The sequence below is a fragment of the Salmo salar genome, chromosome 26 (genome assembly GCF_965601325.2).
Source record: "Salmo salar chromosome 26, fSalSal1, whole genome shotgun sequence".
Lineage (NCBI taxonomy): Eukaryota > Metazoa > Chordata > Actinopteri > Salmoniformes > Salmonidae > Salmo > Salmo salar.
In genome coordinates, this window is record NC_138316.1 from 624,077 (window position 1) to 641,304 (window position 17,228).

Sequence of the window (17,228 nt, forward strand, 5' to 3'; positions counted from 1 at the left end):
CGTCATTAATTTGATTTCAGCAGCACAGTTAGTTAGTTACCAACGCTCTAGTCTACATAATATTAAAACAGCCTAACCAGCTCTGCTAGGGTGAGAAGAATGGTCAGAGTGGGGTGTTCTCTCATTTATTTACAGAAGTAGCTACAGGCTAGCTAACTTTACCCAGTTAGCTTGGGTACTTGACTGCCATTGTGAGGTCAGAAAGCTCAGATCAACCCTACTCATTTTTACATTTACATTTTAGTCATTTAGCAGACGCTCTTATCCAGAGCGACTTACAGTAGTGAATGCATACATTTCATACATTTTTTTTCTTTCCATACTGGTCCCCGTGGGAATCAAACCCACAACCCTGGCGTTGCAAACACCATGCTCTACCAACTGAGCCACACGGGACCATATTGCCACGGAAAGGGTTACATAGCCTTCATAAGGAAGCCAAACCTCAATCACCAGTGCCATTTTCTCATAACCACGGGGTACAGTACAAGGAAGTTGGCAATTGAGCCAATAAACTACTCCTTGGTCAGAGCGTCCAGTGTGCGCACTGAACACTCCCAGAGCGAAATGCTCTGCATTTACAAATGGACTACCTATGTAGTTGGAATACCTATGTAAGAATGCTGTTCATTGACTACAGCTCAGCATTCAACACCATAGTACCCTCATCATAAAGCTTGAGTCCCTGGGTCTCGACCCCGCCCTGCGCAACTGGGTCCTGGACTTCCTGACAGGCCTCTTCAACTTCAGGAGGCTGAAAAAATGTGGCTTGTCACCGAAAACCCTCACAAACTTTTACAGGTGCACAATCGAGAGCATCCTGTCCTGCTGTATCATTGCCTGGTACCGCCCACAACCGCAGGGCTCTCCAGAGGGTGGTGCGGTCTGCACAACGCATCCCCGGGAGCAAACTACCTGCCCTCCAGGACACCTACAACACCAGATGTCACAGGAAGGCAAAAAAGATCATCAAGGGCAATAACCACCAACCGAGCCACTGCCTGTTCACCCCGCTTCCGCCCAGAAGGCGAGGTCAGTACAGGTGCATCAAAGCTGGGACAGAGAGATTGAAAAACAGCTTCCATCTCAAGGCCATCAGATTGTTAAACAGCCATCACTAGCACAGAGAGGCGGCTGCCTACCTACAGACTTGATATCATTGGCCACTTTAATAAATGGAACACTAGTCACTTTAATAATGCCACTTTAAGAATGTTTACATATCTCGCATTACTTATCTCATATGTATATACTGTATCCTACACTCTCTATTCTGTACTTTCTATGGCATCTTAGCTGCTCTGTCACTGCTCATCCATATATTTTATATTTATATATTCTTATCCCATTCCTTTACTAGATTGTGTATATTAGGTTTTGATGTGGAATTTGTTAGATATTAGGTTTTGTTGTGGAATTGTTAGATATTACCTGTTAGATACTGCTGCACTGTTGGATCTAGAAGCATAAGCATTTCGCTACACTAGAAATAACATCTGTTAACCATGTGTATGTGACCAAAAACATTTGATTTGATTTGGACAATCTGACTATGCTCTGAATTTACAAACGCCTTCTGGCACTTCAGAGTGAATTTACGAACACACCCATAATCTCACAGATAGAACAAGGATACCGATTTCACTGGATGTATAAATGTGAAGCATCCGGTTGGCGTTTCCACTCACTACAAAATATGGTGATGTGAGGAAGACCATTGGCCACAGTGGGAGAAACTGGAACTAGATGGTTTTTGGCTGACATTCTGCAAATTTTCTAATCAATTAAACATTTGATCTACATACAGTTTTATGTTTCCAAAACTAAAATCTGTATCAAACAGAGTGCACTAAGGTTGGTAGACTTACCAAATTGTTTATAGAGATTACTTTGTTTAGGACGAGTGCACTATGTACTGGGCGTTTTCGTAATGAAAAATGTCATGCATATTCAGTAGCGCACAAATGGTACTTGTCCTCTTCTTGGTGATAGCTAGCTAATTCTCAACTCACAAATAACAACAACAAAAAAACGTACTTGGCTTAAACAGCTAGAAATCGATGTCTTTGTACGTTTTTCCACTACTAGTCCAACGTCTCGGGAAAATAAAATAAAAAATTCACGATAAGACACATACGTCATCAATAAATGTAAAATGTTCTTTATGATTTTGTTTAGGGGGAGGGGAAGCAAAATAAAAAACAAATCATTACGCAAAGCTAATTTCTCGCTTGATTATGAAATTGTTGAGCTGGAATCTCATGTGTTTGTCAAAGATCCCAATAACAACTGCAATTATTACGAGATGGAAAGATGAGGCTATGTGCAGCAATCGGCTGCAATACTGTCCAGAGAAAGGGAGGAAAATCAGTTTTCCAATTTCCAACAGACGTTGAAAGGTATATAATAAATAAAGAGAAGATGCATTTGGATTAATTATTGCATGGTGAGGCACATGTCTATCGCTGTAATCAATAGTGTGCTGTATCCATGACTACCCATCTAATCAATCACTTAAGCAATGATCACTGGTGATCACAGATAGATAAAACATGCTACCAGTAATGAAACAATAGCTGAGTATACCACAACTAGCATGATGAGGCAGCATGGCTAGCTAACGTTAGTTGACTAATGTGCCCAGCTAAATTACATCCAATGGTATCCCAGGGTATGCTGCACAATCAATAGGAGCCATCATTTGTGACACTGGGTCATTGCAAAGCAATTTATCCAGCTGTAGAACACCATTAAGTACCTCTTAAGTTATGGTTGATGTCTGTAAGACATTGTATAGGCAACAACTTCAGTTCTGTTGCCCTATGATCAGATTAGTTCAGAATACCATAAAATACTATAATTATATGCATCTTCAGAAAATAGACTAAACTCAAAAGGTTGTACATTTAACAGACATTTATGAAAGGCCAGTTATCGTGGTGAAAAATATAGAACATATAGAAACCATGAAAATAAAGAGCATTTGATCACAACCTGGAAGAACACATTGAGCATGCATCCCCTCTCAATAGGAAAATGATGCAAAAAGAAAGACATGCACCATGTGTAGAATTAGAGCATCACTTCAAAAGAGCAATCAGGAGGTTCAAGAAAGCAGCAACTGAAAATGTAGACCCCCAGAAGTCAGAAGACTACGGGGATAGAGTCCATATACATTGCATTCGGAAAGTATTCAGACCCCTTCCCTTTTTCTACATTTTGTTACGTTACAGCCTTACACGCTGACCACACCACCTGCATCGTGTGCGCGAGCGTTGAAAAATAAATGTATACATAAAGGTTGAACTGAGGTCCACACTCCAGTCCAGTTGGTGGTAGTAATTCACCTTAAAGTTGGTTGCCAACTGCCATATATATATATTTTTTTAAATCTTTATTTTAACAGGGAAAACAGACTGAGAACTGGATCTCTTTTACGGCTGTGCCCTGTGTAAACATGTTGACATGTACAGTTTTAGGCATACAGACAAGAACATTTCAAACATACAAAACAAAGACACAATTCAACAGAAACAATCACAGACAACATCATATTGATCCTCCATAATATTTTTGAAATGGGCAAGGGACACCAGAGTGTCTAACTTAAGTTGGATCTGCAGTTTGTTCCATAAATAAGGCGCAAAGGAACTAAAGGCAGTCCTACCCAACTCTGTGGAGACCGCAGGAGTCTCTAATGTAATCCACATCTGTGATCTGGTTTTAGAATTTGTATATCTAGTGGAAATTAATGATGATATATATGGAGGTAGTTTTAAAAGAAGCGCTTTATAAATAAACAAGAGAGCATGTTGCTCTCGCCTCAAAGATAGAGGCCCAACCCACATGTTGATATAGGATACAGTGATGAGTTTTGTAACTATCACCCGTGATAAACCTGAGTGCACAATGGTAAATAGCATCCAGTGGTTTTAATGTGTTTGCCGATGCATGCATATAGATAATATCACCATAATCTAAAACGGACATAAAAGTAGCCTGCACAATTTGTTTTCTATTTACAAAGGACAGACAAGCCCTGTTTCTGTAAAGGAACCCTATCTTGAATTTGAGCTTTTTTCCCAATTCAGTAACATGTTTTTTAAAAGAAGCCTATCATCTAACCATACCCCTAAATATTTATATGCAGAGACCTGTTTGATTTGAGTACCATCCAAGCTAGTGATTACAAAAGTGTTTCTAACTGAGAGTTTAGACCTAGAAAAAAAACATGACATTTGTTTTCTTAGCGTTTAAAACAAGTTTAAGCTGTAAAAGAGACCCCTGTAGTATCCTAAAATCAGACTCCAACTGCATTAAAGCTTGGTCCGCTGTTGGAGCAATAGAGTACATCACTGTGTCATCTGCATATAAATGGGATTTACAATATCTGACATCATCACCAATGTTGTTTATATAAAGTGAGAACAATAGTGGGCCAATTATTGAACCCTGAGGGACCCCTTTAAGTAACTGTAAGGAGTCAGACTTGACCCCGTCGACCATGACGGCCTGAGTTCTATCTTTAAGATAGTCATAAAACCATCGGCAGGCATCAGTGCCCACTCCTATAGAAGACAGCTTACTCAAAAGGATAGCATGGTCTACAGTGTCAAAAGCTTTTGACAAATCTACAAACAACGCAGCACAGTGCTTTCTATCATCTAAGGCATTTGCAATATCATTTACAACAAGCATAGTGGCCGATGTGGTACTGTGTTTAGATCTAAAACCAGATTGATTGGTGCTAAGAATACTGTTAGCAGAAAGAAAAGACTGTAACTGTTTGTTGACTATAGATTCTAGGTTCTTTGCCAGAGAAGGGAGCCTAGAGATGGGTCGATAGTTATCCAAATCACTACCGTCACCTCCCTTATGTAATGGCAGAACAAAAGCTGCTTTCCACACCTTAGGGATAATTCCTGTGCTTAATGTTAGTTTAAAAATGTGTGTCACTGAACCAGCAATGATAGGTGCAGCACACTTAAGTAAGAACGGGTCTAAATTGTTAGCGCCTAAGGATTTCTTAGTATCAATGGCACACAGGGCAGCTAGAACCTCTGCTTCGGTTATTTTCTGGAAACTAAAAACAGGGTTACCATTTTTCAGCGTAACGGTTGAAAAGCAAGACGAAAAATCAACTAACTGGCCAGTGCCACAATGGCCACTTTTCCTTTCAAATAAAAAACCAGCAGAGATGAAATGCTTATTAAAAGCATCACAAATATCATTTTTTTCACTTAGGATACAGGAATCTGAGGTAATTTGCTTAGGAAGAGAAACAGCAGAATTCCCCCGTTTCAGTGAATTAACGGTTTTCTAGAATTTTGCAGGATCTCCTGCAGAATCTGTCATAGCATTAAGGAAGTAATTTGATTTTGCCTTTTTGACAGCTGCAGTACATTTATTTCTCAATTGCCTAAAAAACAGCCAATCAGCTGGAGTACCTGTTTTCCTCGCCAAGGCCCAGGCCCGATTCTTTTGCAGGAAAATACCTGACAATTCAGGAGAGAACCAAGAACTGGTTCGGTTTCTTACTCTGTGATTCTTAAGCGGGGCATGTTTATCAGACATAAAGGTAACAATAGAAGAGAAAAAAGCAAGGGCTAAAACCGGGTCCAGAAAACAGCAAGTGGATAAAAACTCAGAGTGATATAAGTCAAGGGTAAAAGCTTGCTGTGAGAAATGTTTATAATTTCTCTTAGAGATTATACAGGGATCAGAGTGTTTCAGCCTGGTATCTCTAATACAAGCAATAGGGCAGTGGTCACTGATATCATTTGCAAAAACCCCACTGGCTGTGTATTTATGGGGGGTATTTGTTAGAATAATGTCTAGTAGAGTAGATTTTACTGGGTTCTTAAAGTTGGGACGGGTTGGTTTAGTTATCAGCTGAGTTAGATTTAGCTCAGTACAAATGTCTTTTAATTTATCGGATACTGGTGAAAGCCAATCCAGGTTAAAATCTCCCAAAATCAGTAATTCAGAGTTTGCATAATTAGACAGTATATCAGATAATTTGCATAGAGTACAAGGAGGAGCTGAGGGGGGGCGATATACCCCTCTTAGAGTTAAACGAGCATTATTACCAAGTACCAAATTTAAAACTAGACATTCATATTGCTTTGGGACAGAGGTTGATATGGACACAGAAACATTTAAGCAGCATTTTACCTGGGAGACTAGTCAGGATTGAGGGAAAGATGAATGGAGAAAAGTACAGTGAGGTCCTGGATAAAAACCGGAGCTCAGGACCTCAGACTGGGGCGAAGGTTCACCTTGCAACAGGACAACGAGCCTAAGCACCCAGCAATATTAACTAAATATGCAGGTTTAAAAATATATACTTGGGTATTGATTTTAAAGAAAGGCATTGATGTTTATGGTTAGGTACATTGGTGCAGCGACAGTGCTTTTTTCGCAAATGCAATTGTTAAATCATCACCCGTTTGTCGAAGTAGGCTGTGATTCGATGAGAAATTAACAGGCACCGCATCGATTATATGCAACGCAGGACACGTTAGATAAACTAGTAATATCATCAACCATGTGTAGTTAACTAGTGATTATGTTAAGATTGATAGTTTTTTATAAGATTAATGCTAGCTAGCAACTTACCTTGGCTTCTTGCTGCCCTCGCGTAACAGGTAGTCAGCCTGCCATGCAGGCTCCTTGTGGAGTGCAATGTAAGGCAGGTGGTTAGAGCGATGGACTAGTAACCAGAAGGTTGCAAAAACGAATCCCCGAATCCCCCCTGAACAAGGCAGTTAACCCCCATTCCTAGGCCGTCATTGAAAATAAGAACGTGTTCTTAATCTGACTTGCCTAGTTAAATAAAGGTGTAAATAAATTGGTGGCCAAAAATACCGATTACTGATTGTTATGAAAACTTGAAATTGGCCCTAAGTAATCGGCCATTCCGATTAATCGGTCGACCTCTAGTAGGGACATCAGTCTGAAGAAGTCCTTCGATTACCTGAAGAATGGGGTTTATGCTGTGTGCGAGGAGCACTTTGAAGAGTGTTTTATTCTGATTATGTAGAGCTACTATCTTTGTCAATAAAAATGAATTTCAGTCATATCTGAAACATTTCTGTTGAAAATATCTCTCTTTCAACAGGGTTCATGGAAGACACTGTCCTCTGAGGCAATACCTACCAGAAAACTTTGCAGGAATCCACCCCCTGGATCTGCAACAGATGTACGGCGTAGTAGAAAAGTAAGTAAGTCAACTATAAAGTTTGTAGATTAGCAATTAAAGATGCATCATTATTGTTTTATATCAATGCAACAGGTTTAAAGTCTTGAATTGTCTATTTTTGAAGGAGAGGACAGGGAAGCAGATCTTGGAGTTTTTGGTGAGAAAGTGAGAGAGAATATGAGAGTGAAAGAGAGCGTGGACCAAGCTCCAGCAGAGGAAGCAGCAGATAAACCTGCATTTTTTTTGCAAGGATTTATACATGACACTAACCTCAACATCAAAACCTTGATTCCAAATCACAATTCCATACCTACAACTTTGTTGTCCTTAAGCCATTTTGCCACAACTTTGGAAGTATGCTTGGGGCCATTGTCCATTTGGAAGACCCATTTGCGACCAAGCTTTAACTTCCTGTCTGATGTCTTGAGATGTTGCTTCAATACATCCACATCATTTTTCTTCCTCGTGAAGCCATCTATTTTGTGAAGTGCACATGTCCCTCCTGCAGCAAAGCACCCCCACAACATGATGCTGCCACCCCTGTGCTTCACGGTTGGAATGGTGTTCTTCGGCTTGCAAGCCTCCCCCTTTTTCCTCCAAACATAACGATGGTCATTATGGCCAAACAGTTCTATTTTGTTTCATCAGACCAGAGGACATTTCTCCAAAAAGTACAATCTTTGTCCCCATGTGCAGTTGCAAACCGTAGTCTGGCTTTTTTTATGGCGGTTTTGGAGCAGTGGCTTCTTCCTTGCTGAGTGGCCTTTCAGGTTATGTCGATATAGGACACGTTTTACTGTGGATATAGATACTTTTGTACCCGTTTCCTCCAGCATCTTCACAAGGTCCTTTGCTGTTGTTCTGGGATTGATTTGCACTTTTCACACAAAAGTACATTCATCTCTAGGAGACAGAATGCGTCTCCTTCCTGAGTGGTATGACAGCTGCGTAGTCCCATGGTGTTTATACTTGCATACTATTGTTTGCACAGATGTACGTGGTGCCTTCAGGAGTTTGGAAATTGCTCCCAAGGATGAACCAGACTTGTGGAGGTCTACAATTTCTTTCTGAGTTCTTGGCTGATTTCTTTTGATTTTCCCATGATGTTAAGCAAAGAGGCACTGAGTTTGAAGGTAGGCCTTGGAATACATCCACAGGTACACCTCCAATTGACTCAAATGATGTCAATTAGCCTATCAGAAGATTCTAAAGCCATGACATCATGTTCTGGAATTTTCCAAGCTGTTTAAAGGCACAGTTCATTTAGTGTGTGTAAACTTCTGACCCACTGGAATTGTGATACAGTGAATTATAAGTGAAATAATCTGTCTGTAAACAATTGTTGAAAAAATTACTTGTGTCATGCACAAAGATGTCCTAACCGACTTGCCAAAACTATAGTTTGTTAACAAGAAATTTGTGGAGTGGTTGAAAAACAAGTTTGAATGACTCCAACCTAAGTGTATGTAAACTTTGACTTCAACTGTATGTAAACCTCTGTATATACTGTACAAAAACCACGTGTGGTGTGTGTGTGTTTGTATATGTCTGTGCCTATGTTTGTGTTGCTTCACAGTCCCCACTGTTCCATACGGTGTTTTTTTTACCTGTTTTTTAAATCAAATGTTACTGCTTGCATGAGTTCCATGTAGTCATGGCTCTATTTAGTGCTGTGATCCTTCCATAGTCTGTTCTGGACTTGGGGACTGTGAAGAGACCTCTTGTGACGTGTCTTGTGGGGTTTGCATGGGTGTCCGAGCTCTGCACCAGTAGTTCAAACAGACAGCTCATCATTCAACATGCCAATACCTCTCGCAAATACAAGCAGTGATGAAGTCAATCTCTCCTCCACTTTGAGCCAGGAGAGACTGACATGCATATTATTAATATTAGCTCTCTTGAGGCTAGCAACAGTAGATGGGCCAGGGTGTACATGCACATTTCCAGATATAATCAGCAGTAAGGATAACATCATCCTGACCCATCTACTGTTGCTAGACCCAATTCTAATTTGGGCTCTGATATCTGCTTCAATGATTTCTGCACATTAACAGTAGAAGCTTATTACCTAAAATTGATCAATTGAAAGTGTGGCTTCACAGCTCCAATCCAGATGTGTTGGTCATTACTGAGACGTGGTTAAGAAAGAGTGTTTTGAACACTGATGTTGACCTTTCTGGTTATAACCTTTTTCGGCAAGACAGATCTTGGAAAGGTGGTGGAGTGACAATCTTTGCCAAGGAACACCTTCAGTGCTCGGTTGTCTCCACCAAGTCTGTACCCAAACAATTTGATTTGCTGGTTTTATGCATTAAACATTCAAATAACTCTTTGTTGACTGTTGCTGGGTGTTATCGGCTACCATCAGCACCGGCCTGTGCCCTAACAGGCCGGTGCTGCTGCTTAGCTACTGCTAAGCTCTCTCCTGGCCCCTTACACTAAGTCTGAATTTGTACTGCTAGGTGACCTAAACTGGGACATGCTTAAACCACCTGACCAAGTTCAAAAGCAATGGGACTCCTTAAATCTTTCTCAGTTTATTACCAATCCCACAAGATATGACTTCAAACACCCAGAAAAGGCTACTCTCCTTGATGTTATCCTTATAAATAATTCTGATAGGTATCAGTCTGGTGTTTTCTGTAATGACCTTAGTGATCACTGTTTCACAGCCTGTGTTCGTAATGGCTGCTCAGTGAAACGACCTATCCTGATTTGTCATAGACGCCTGCAAAAATACTTTAATGATCAAGCCTTCCTTCATGACCTGGCCTCTGTAAATTGGTATAGAATCAGCTTGATCCCAAATGTCAAAGATGCTTGGACCTTCGTTTTTGATATTTTCATGGTATCATTAACAAATACGCACCCATAAAGAAAATGTGAATAAAAAACAGATTCTGCCCCTGGTTCGACTGATCTGGCTCAGATTATTACTCCACCTCATGAATTCCATTTGGAAAATCACTCGGCACATGCATACTCAGGCAAATTTGAAATAAGTTCACTCAGGCTATCCGGAAGGCCAAAGTTAGTTACTGTAAGGAGCAGTTCTCTATCTGTGGGTCTAACCCCAAGAAGTTCTGGAAAACGGTTCAAAACCTGGAGAATAAACCCTCCTCCTCACAGTTGCCCATGTCCCGTAATGTGGATGATGTGGTTGTTACTGACAAGTAGCACATGGCTGAGCTCTTTAATCACTACTTCATTAAGTCAGGATTCCTATTTGACTCTGCCATGCCTCCTTGCCTGTCCAACATTTCCTAATCTCCCACCACTTCTAATGCAATTATCCCCGATGTTCCTCCCTATTTTTCCCCCGCTACAAAGTTTCTCCCTGAAGGCGGTCACTGAGTCCGAGGTGTTAAAGGAGCTCATTAAACTTGACCCCAAAAAACATCTGGGTCAGATGGTTTAGACCCTTTCTTCTTTAATGATGCTGCCCCTATCATTTCCAAGCCTATCTCTGACCTTTTTAACCTGTCTCTCCTCTCTGGGGAGGTTCCCATTGCTTGGAAGGCAGTGCATCCTTTATTTAAAGGGGGAGATCAAACGGATCCTAACTGCTATAGGCCAATTTCTATTTTGCCCCGTTTATCAAAAGTGTTGGAAAAACTTGTCAATAATCAACTGACTGGCTTTCTTGATGTCTATAGTATTCCCTCGGGTACGCAATCTGATTTCCGCTCAGGTTATGGATGTGTCACTGCAACCTTATAGGCCTTAAATGATGTCACCATTACCCTTGATTCTAAGCAATGTTGTGCTGCTATTTTTATTGACTTGGCCAAAGCTTTTGATACGGTAGACCATTCCATTCTTGTTTTCCAGCCAAGGAGTATTGGTGTCTCTGAGGGGTCTTTGGCCTGGATTGCTAACTACCTCTCTCAAAGAGTGCAGTGTATAAAGTCAAAACATCTGCTGTCTCAGCCACTGCCTGTCACCAAGGGAGTACCCCAATGCTCGATCCTAGGCCCCACACTTTTCTCAATTTACATCAACAACATAGCTCAAGCAGTAGGAAGCTCTCTCATCCATTTATATGTAGATGATACCGTCTCATACTCAGTTGGCCCCTCTCCGGATTTTGTGTTAAACGCTCTACAACAGTTTTCTTAGTTTTCAACAAGCTTTCTCTGCCCTTAACCTTGTTCTGAACACCTTCCAAGTCAAAGGTCATGTGGTTTGGTAAGAACAATGCCCCTCTCCCCACAGGTGTGATTACTACCTCTGAGGGTTTAGAGCCTGAGGTAGTCACCTCATACAAGTACTTGGGAGTATGGCTAGACGGTACACTGTCCTTCTGTCAGCACATGTCAAAGCTTTAGGCTAAGGTTAAATCTAGACTTGGTTTCATCTATCGTAGTCGCTCCTCTTTCACCACAGCTGCCAAACTAACCCTTATTCAGATGACCATCCTACCCATGTTAGATTACGGAGACGTAATTTATAGATTGGCAGGTAAGGGTGCTCTCGAGCGGCTAGATGTTCTTTACCATTCGTCCATCAGATTTGCCACCAATGCTCCTTATAGGACACATCACTGTACTACTCTGTAAACTGCTCATCTCTGTATACCCGTCGCAAGATCCACTGGTTGATGCTTATTTATAAAACCCTCTTAGGCCTCATTCCCCCCATCTGCGATATCTAGTGCAGCCCTCATCCACATACAACACCCGTTCTGCCAGTCACATTCTGTTGAAGGTCCCCAAAGCACACACATCCCTGGGTCGTTCCTCTTTTCAGTTCACTGCAGCTAGCAACTGGAATGAGCTGCAAAAAAGAGTCTTCATTCAGACTTAATCATGGACACTTACTGACAGTTGTGGCTGCTTCGCGTGATGTATTGTTGTTTATATCTTCTTGCCCTTTGTGCTGTTCTCTGTGCCCAATAATGTTTGTACCATGTTTTGTGCTGCTACCATGTTGTGTTGTTACCATGCTGTTGTCATGTTGTGTTACTACCATGCTGTGTTTTCATATGTTGCTGCCATGCTGTTGTTGTCCTGTCTCTGTCATGATGTGTGTTTTGTCCTGTATATAAATATATACTATTTATTATCCCAGTCCCCATCCCCGCAGGAGGCATTTTGCCTTCTGGTAGGCTGTCATTGTAAATAAGAATGTATTCTTTATTTAACTAGGCAAGTCAGCTAAGGTTACATTTTTTTAAATGTAGTTCAGGTGGTCTGCAGGAGGAGGTGCAGGTCTGTCAGGTGACAGAGGTGGCAGGAGGCATCCTCACAAGAATACAGGAGGTGTCACATCCTGACCAGTAGAGGGAGTATTTGTATTGTAGTTTGGTCAGGATGTGGCAGAAGGGTATTTGTTTCATATGGTTCGGGTTGTGTGTGTAGTATTAAAGGGGTGTTTGGTTTATGTATTTCGGGGTTTTAGTGTATGTTCTGGTTTTGGTTTTCTATGGTTTTCTGGTTTGTCTAATTCTTTGTCTGTGTGGCTCCCGATCAGGAACAGCTGTACGTCGTTGTTCCTGATTGGGAGTCATATATTAGGAGCTTGTTTTCACCTGGGGTTTTTGTGGGTAGTTGTGTTTTGCACTGCTACGTATAGCCTGTAAAACTGTCGTCTGCCGTTCTTTGTTTTGTTGTTTTTTCATGTTCTGTTTATTTAATAAATCTAAAGATGAGCATCCATATTCCCGCTGCATTATGGTCATCTCTATAAAACGACAACCGTGACAGGAGGAGGCTCAGGTGACAGCGGTGGCAGAAGGAGGCATCCTCACGAGCATTCAGGAAGCTCAGGTGTCAGAGGAAGCAGCATGTAGCACAGGTGTCATGCAGGAGGAGGCCATCATTCAATTGAAAGAGGTCTATAGTATAATAATAATAATACACCCACATTGAGTGATTGCGCACACCTTATTACAAAGTTATTAATAATTTCATACAGATGCTACTTTTTTCAGAGAATACAGTTCCTGCAAAATAAGCTGTCAAAGTCACACAAACAAGGCCTGCCACAAGACGAAGCGTCATCAAAACCAAGTATGTCAACATCTTATAGATTGGAATAACACGACTTCTAATAGACAACATTAGGATTAATTATATAGTGATTTCACCATCATGCATCTATCCTCTTTATAATTTGTAGAACTAAAGACAATGTTGGAGGCCATGGAGTCGCTAACTCCACATCTAAAGAACTTCTTCAAACTACAGTGCAGTGTGCAGAGAAATAAAAGACGGTGGAGGTTCTCTGTGGAGATAAAACAACTTGGAATTCAGCTGTACCACCACAGAAACAAAAATATCCTGCCATGTATAAGTACCCTCCATCACTACCTTGCCCCCACCATTGGTTTATTTTCTGTAAGAATAAATATTGCATTTTGCTCTTACAAGAGGATTCATTTGTTGGACTGCATGTTTTCAGAAGTGATCTAAAATACAGTATTAATTATTATTTTGAAGCCCAGATTCATTGACTGTCATCGAGAAGAGTGAACTCCTGGTCTGTTTGACCAAGAAGGAGTGCATCAGATGACCTGGCTGTCACGATTCCCACCGACGGTGGCGCCCCCTCCTGCTCGGGTGGCGCTTGGCGGTCGTCATCACCGGCCTATTAGCTGCCACTGATTCCCTTTTTGTTTTTCCCCTGTTTGTGATTGTGTGCACCTGTTCTGAGTGGGGGTTATTAGCGGGGCTATTTATATTAGCTGGTCCGCCTTTTCTTTGTGCGGGATTGCATTTATTTCATTGTATGCTGTGCGTGGTGACACGCTGTTTGTTGTACATTTTCAGTGGTGCGTGTGTTTTGCGCAAGCTGTGTTTTGTCCCTTGTGTTTGGGGCACTTTGTTTGGTGGAGCGCTCTGTGCGCTATTTGGGTTGGCTTGTCGTTTAGCCATTGTGCCTATTAAAGCCAATACCCTGAATCGCTGCTTCCTGCACTTGATTCCTCGTCAGCAAACACCCACGCCTTACACTGGCCTCCACAATCACCGAACCTCAACCCAATTGAGATGGTTTGGGATGAGTTGGACCGCAGAGTAAAGGAAAAGCAGCCAACAAGTGCTCAGCATATGTGGGAACTCCTTCAAGACTGTTGGAAAAGCATTCCAGGTGAAGCTGGGTGAGAGAATACCAAGAGTGTGCAAAGCTGTCATCAAGGCAAAGAGTAGCTACTTTGAAGAATCTCAAATATAAAATATATTTTGATTTGTTTAACACTTTTTTGGTTACTACATGATTCCATATGTGTTATTTAATAGTTGTGATGTCTTCACTATTATTCTACAATGTAGAAAATAGTAAAAATAAAGAAAAACACTGGAGTGAGGAGGTGTCCAACCTTTTGACTTGTACTGTACATACTGTATATTTAAAATAATATACACTACTGTTCAAAAGTTTGGGGTCACTTAAAAAAGTCAATTTTTTGTCCATTAAAATAACATAAAATTGATCAGAAATACAGTGTAGACATAGTTAATGTTGTAAAGTACTGTTGTAGCTGGAAACGGCAGATTTCTTTCATGGAATATCTCCATAGGCGTACAGAGGCCCATTATCAGTAACCATCACTCCTGTGTTCCAATGGCACATTGTGTTAGCTAATCAAAGTTTATCATTTCTAAAGGCTAATTTATCATTAGAAAACCCTTTTTCAATTATGTTAGCATAGCTGAAAACTGTTGTGGTGATTAAAGAAGCAATAAAACTGGCCTTCTTTAGACTAGTTGTGTATCTGGAGCACCAGAATTTGTGGGTTCAATTACCGGCTCAAAATGGCCAGAAATAAAGAACTTTCTTCTGAAACTCATCAGTCTATTCTTGTTCTGAGAAATGAAGGCTATTGCATGCGAGAAATTGCCAAGAAACTGAAGATCTTGGACAACGCTGTGTACTACTCCCTTCACAGAACAGCACAAACTGTCTCTAACCATAATAGAAAGAGGAGTGGGAGGCTCCGGTGCACAACTGAGCAAGAGGACAAGTACATTAGAGTGTTTAGTTTGAGAAACAGACCCCTCACAAGTCCTCAACTGGCAACTTCATTAAATAGTACCCGCAAAACACCAGTCTCAACATCAACAGTGAAGAGGCGACTCCGGGATGCTGGCCTACTCATAAATATTACTTCCCAATACACAGATTTTACATTACCAAAGGGGATGCAGAAGGTGATTGTTTCAAGGATGAGATCCTGAGCTATATAAGCGGATGGCTTGCACATGAGGTACAGAAAGATCCAATCCTACATGACTGCAAGGCATGTAAGAGGCTGCTGGTCCACATCGGTTCTGAGCATAACTATGCTAAAGGATCTTCTGATGCCACAACCTTTATCAAAAGCAAGCGCTACACGGGACGCTAGGCTGGTGGAACCATCTCAACTGCTGAGGGAGATGGTAACAAAGATGGAGGACATAATTGACAAAAACCTCAGCAGTCTCTGGGCAAAAACTGGCATTGTGTCAGGACTAAGAGTCATTTTACTTAGATCTAGTATCTTTGATTGCAAAGCAAAAACCGTTAAAAAAAACATTGTTTGCAAATGTATAAAATTAAAAAAAATGAAATCTCATTTACTTAAGACCCTTTTCTCAGTACTTTGTTGAAGCACCTTTGGCAGCGATTACAGCCTTGAGTCTTCTTGGGTATGACGCTACAAGCTTTGCAAACTTGTATTTGCGGAGTTTCTCCCATTCTTCTCTGCAGATCCTCTCAAGGTCTGTCAGGTTGGATGGGGAGAGTTGCTGCACAGCTATTTTCAGGTCACTAAGGACATTCATAGACTTGTCCCAAAGTCACGCATGTGTTGTCAACATCGTTGTCATTTTGTAAGGTGAACCTTTGCCCCAGTCTGAGGTCCTGAGCAGGTTTTCATCAAGGATCTCTCTGTACTTTGCTCTGTTCATCTTTCCCTCAATCCTGACTAGTCTCCCAGTCCCTGCCGCTGAAAAACATCCCCACAGCCTGACGCTAACACCACCTTGCCTCACCGTAGGGATGGTGCCAGGTTTCCTCCAGACGTGACGCCTGGAATTCAGGCAAAGAGATCAATCTTGGTTTCATCAGAACAGAAAATGTTGTTTCTAATGGTCTGAGAGTCCTTTAGGTACCTTTTGGGCAAACTCCAAGCGGGCTGTCATGTGCCTTTTACTGAGGAGTGGCTTCTGTCTGGCCACTCTACCATAAAGGCTTGATTGGTGGAGTGCTGCAGAGATGGTTGTCCTTCTGAAAGGTTCTCCCATCTCCACAGAGGAACTTTGGAGCTCTGTCAGAGTGACCATCGGGTTCTTGGTCACCTCCCCGACAAAGGCCCTTCTCCCCCGATTGCTCAGTTTGAGCAGCCGGCCAGCTCTAGGAATAGTCTTGGTGGTTCCAAACTTCTTCAAATTTAAGAACGATGGAAGCCACTGTGTTCTTGGGGACCTTCAATGCTGCAGAAATGTTGTGGTACCCTTCCCCAGATCTGTGCCTCGACACAATCCTGTCGAGGCACAGATCTGGGGACTGTGGGACCTTATCTGGAGACTGTCAACTGGGGACTGTGGAACCAGATCTGGGGCCTGTCAACTGTGGGACCTTATATAGACAGTTGTGTGCCTTTCCTAATCATGTCCAATCAATTGAATTTACCACAGGTGGACTCCAGTCAGGAGACTCAATTTCGAGTCTTGTAGCAAAGGATCTGAATAATTATGTAAATAAGGTATTTTGATCATTTAGTTTTTTATACATTAGAAAAATTGGCTAAAAAACAGTTTTCACTTTGTCATTATCGGGTATTGTGTGTTTAGAGAAAAATGTTTTTTAATAAATTTTAAAATAAGGACGTAAACGTAAAAAAAATTGAGAAAAATGAAGGGGTCTGTATACCTTCCTAATGCACTGTATCTTTTTTTATTTGCATTGGATGGGTCTCAATACTGCTTCCGCCAGTGTCCCACTTCGGCATCTGTGGTGAAAGGTGGCAGAGCTAGAGCGATGTTTGTCACACCATGAGACATCCCAAAAATGGGTCTTATCAGAATGGTTTGAACTATTATGACCA

General features: G+C 41.4%; 1 long non-coding RNA gene across 1 annotated transcript; it reads left to right on the forward strand.

Moving 5' to 3' along the window:
- The first annotated feature begins 4 nt into the window (after window positions 1-4).
- Window positions 5-13,576, forward strand: LOC106586967 (uncharacterized). Its single transcript, XR_001324333.3, has 3 exons — window positions 5-1,032; window positions 7,121-7,219; window positions 7,326-13,576. It is a non-coding gene; the product is annotated as an uncharacterized LOC106586967 (long non-coding RNA).
- The last annotated feature ends 3,652 nt before the right edge of the window (window positions 13,577-17,228 follow it).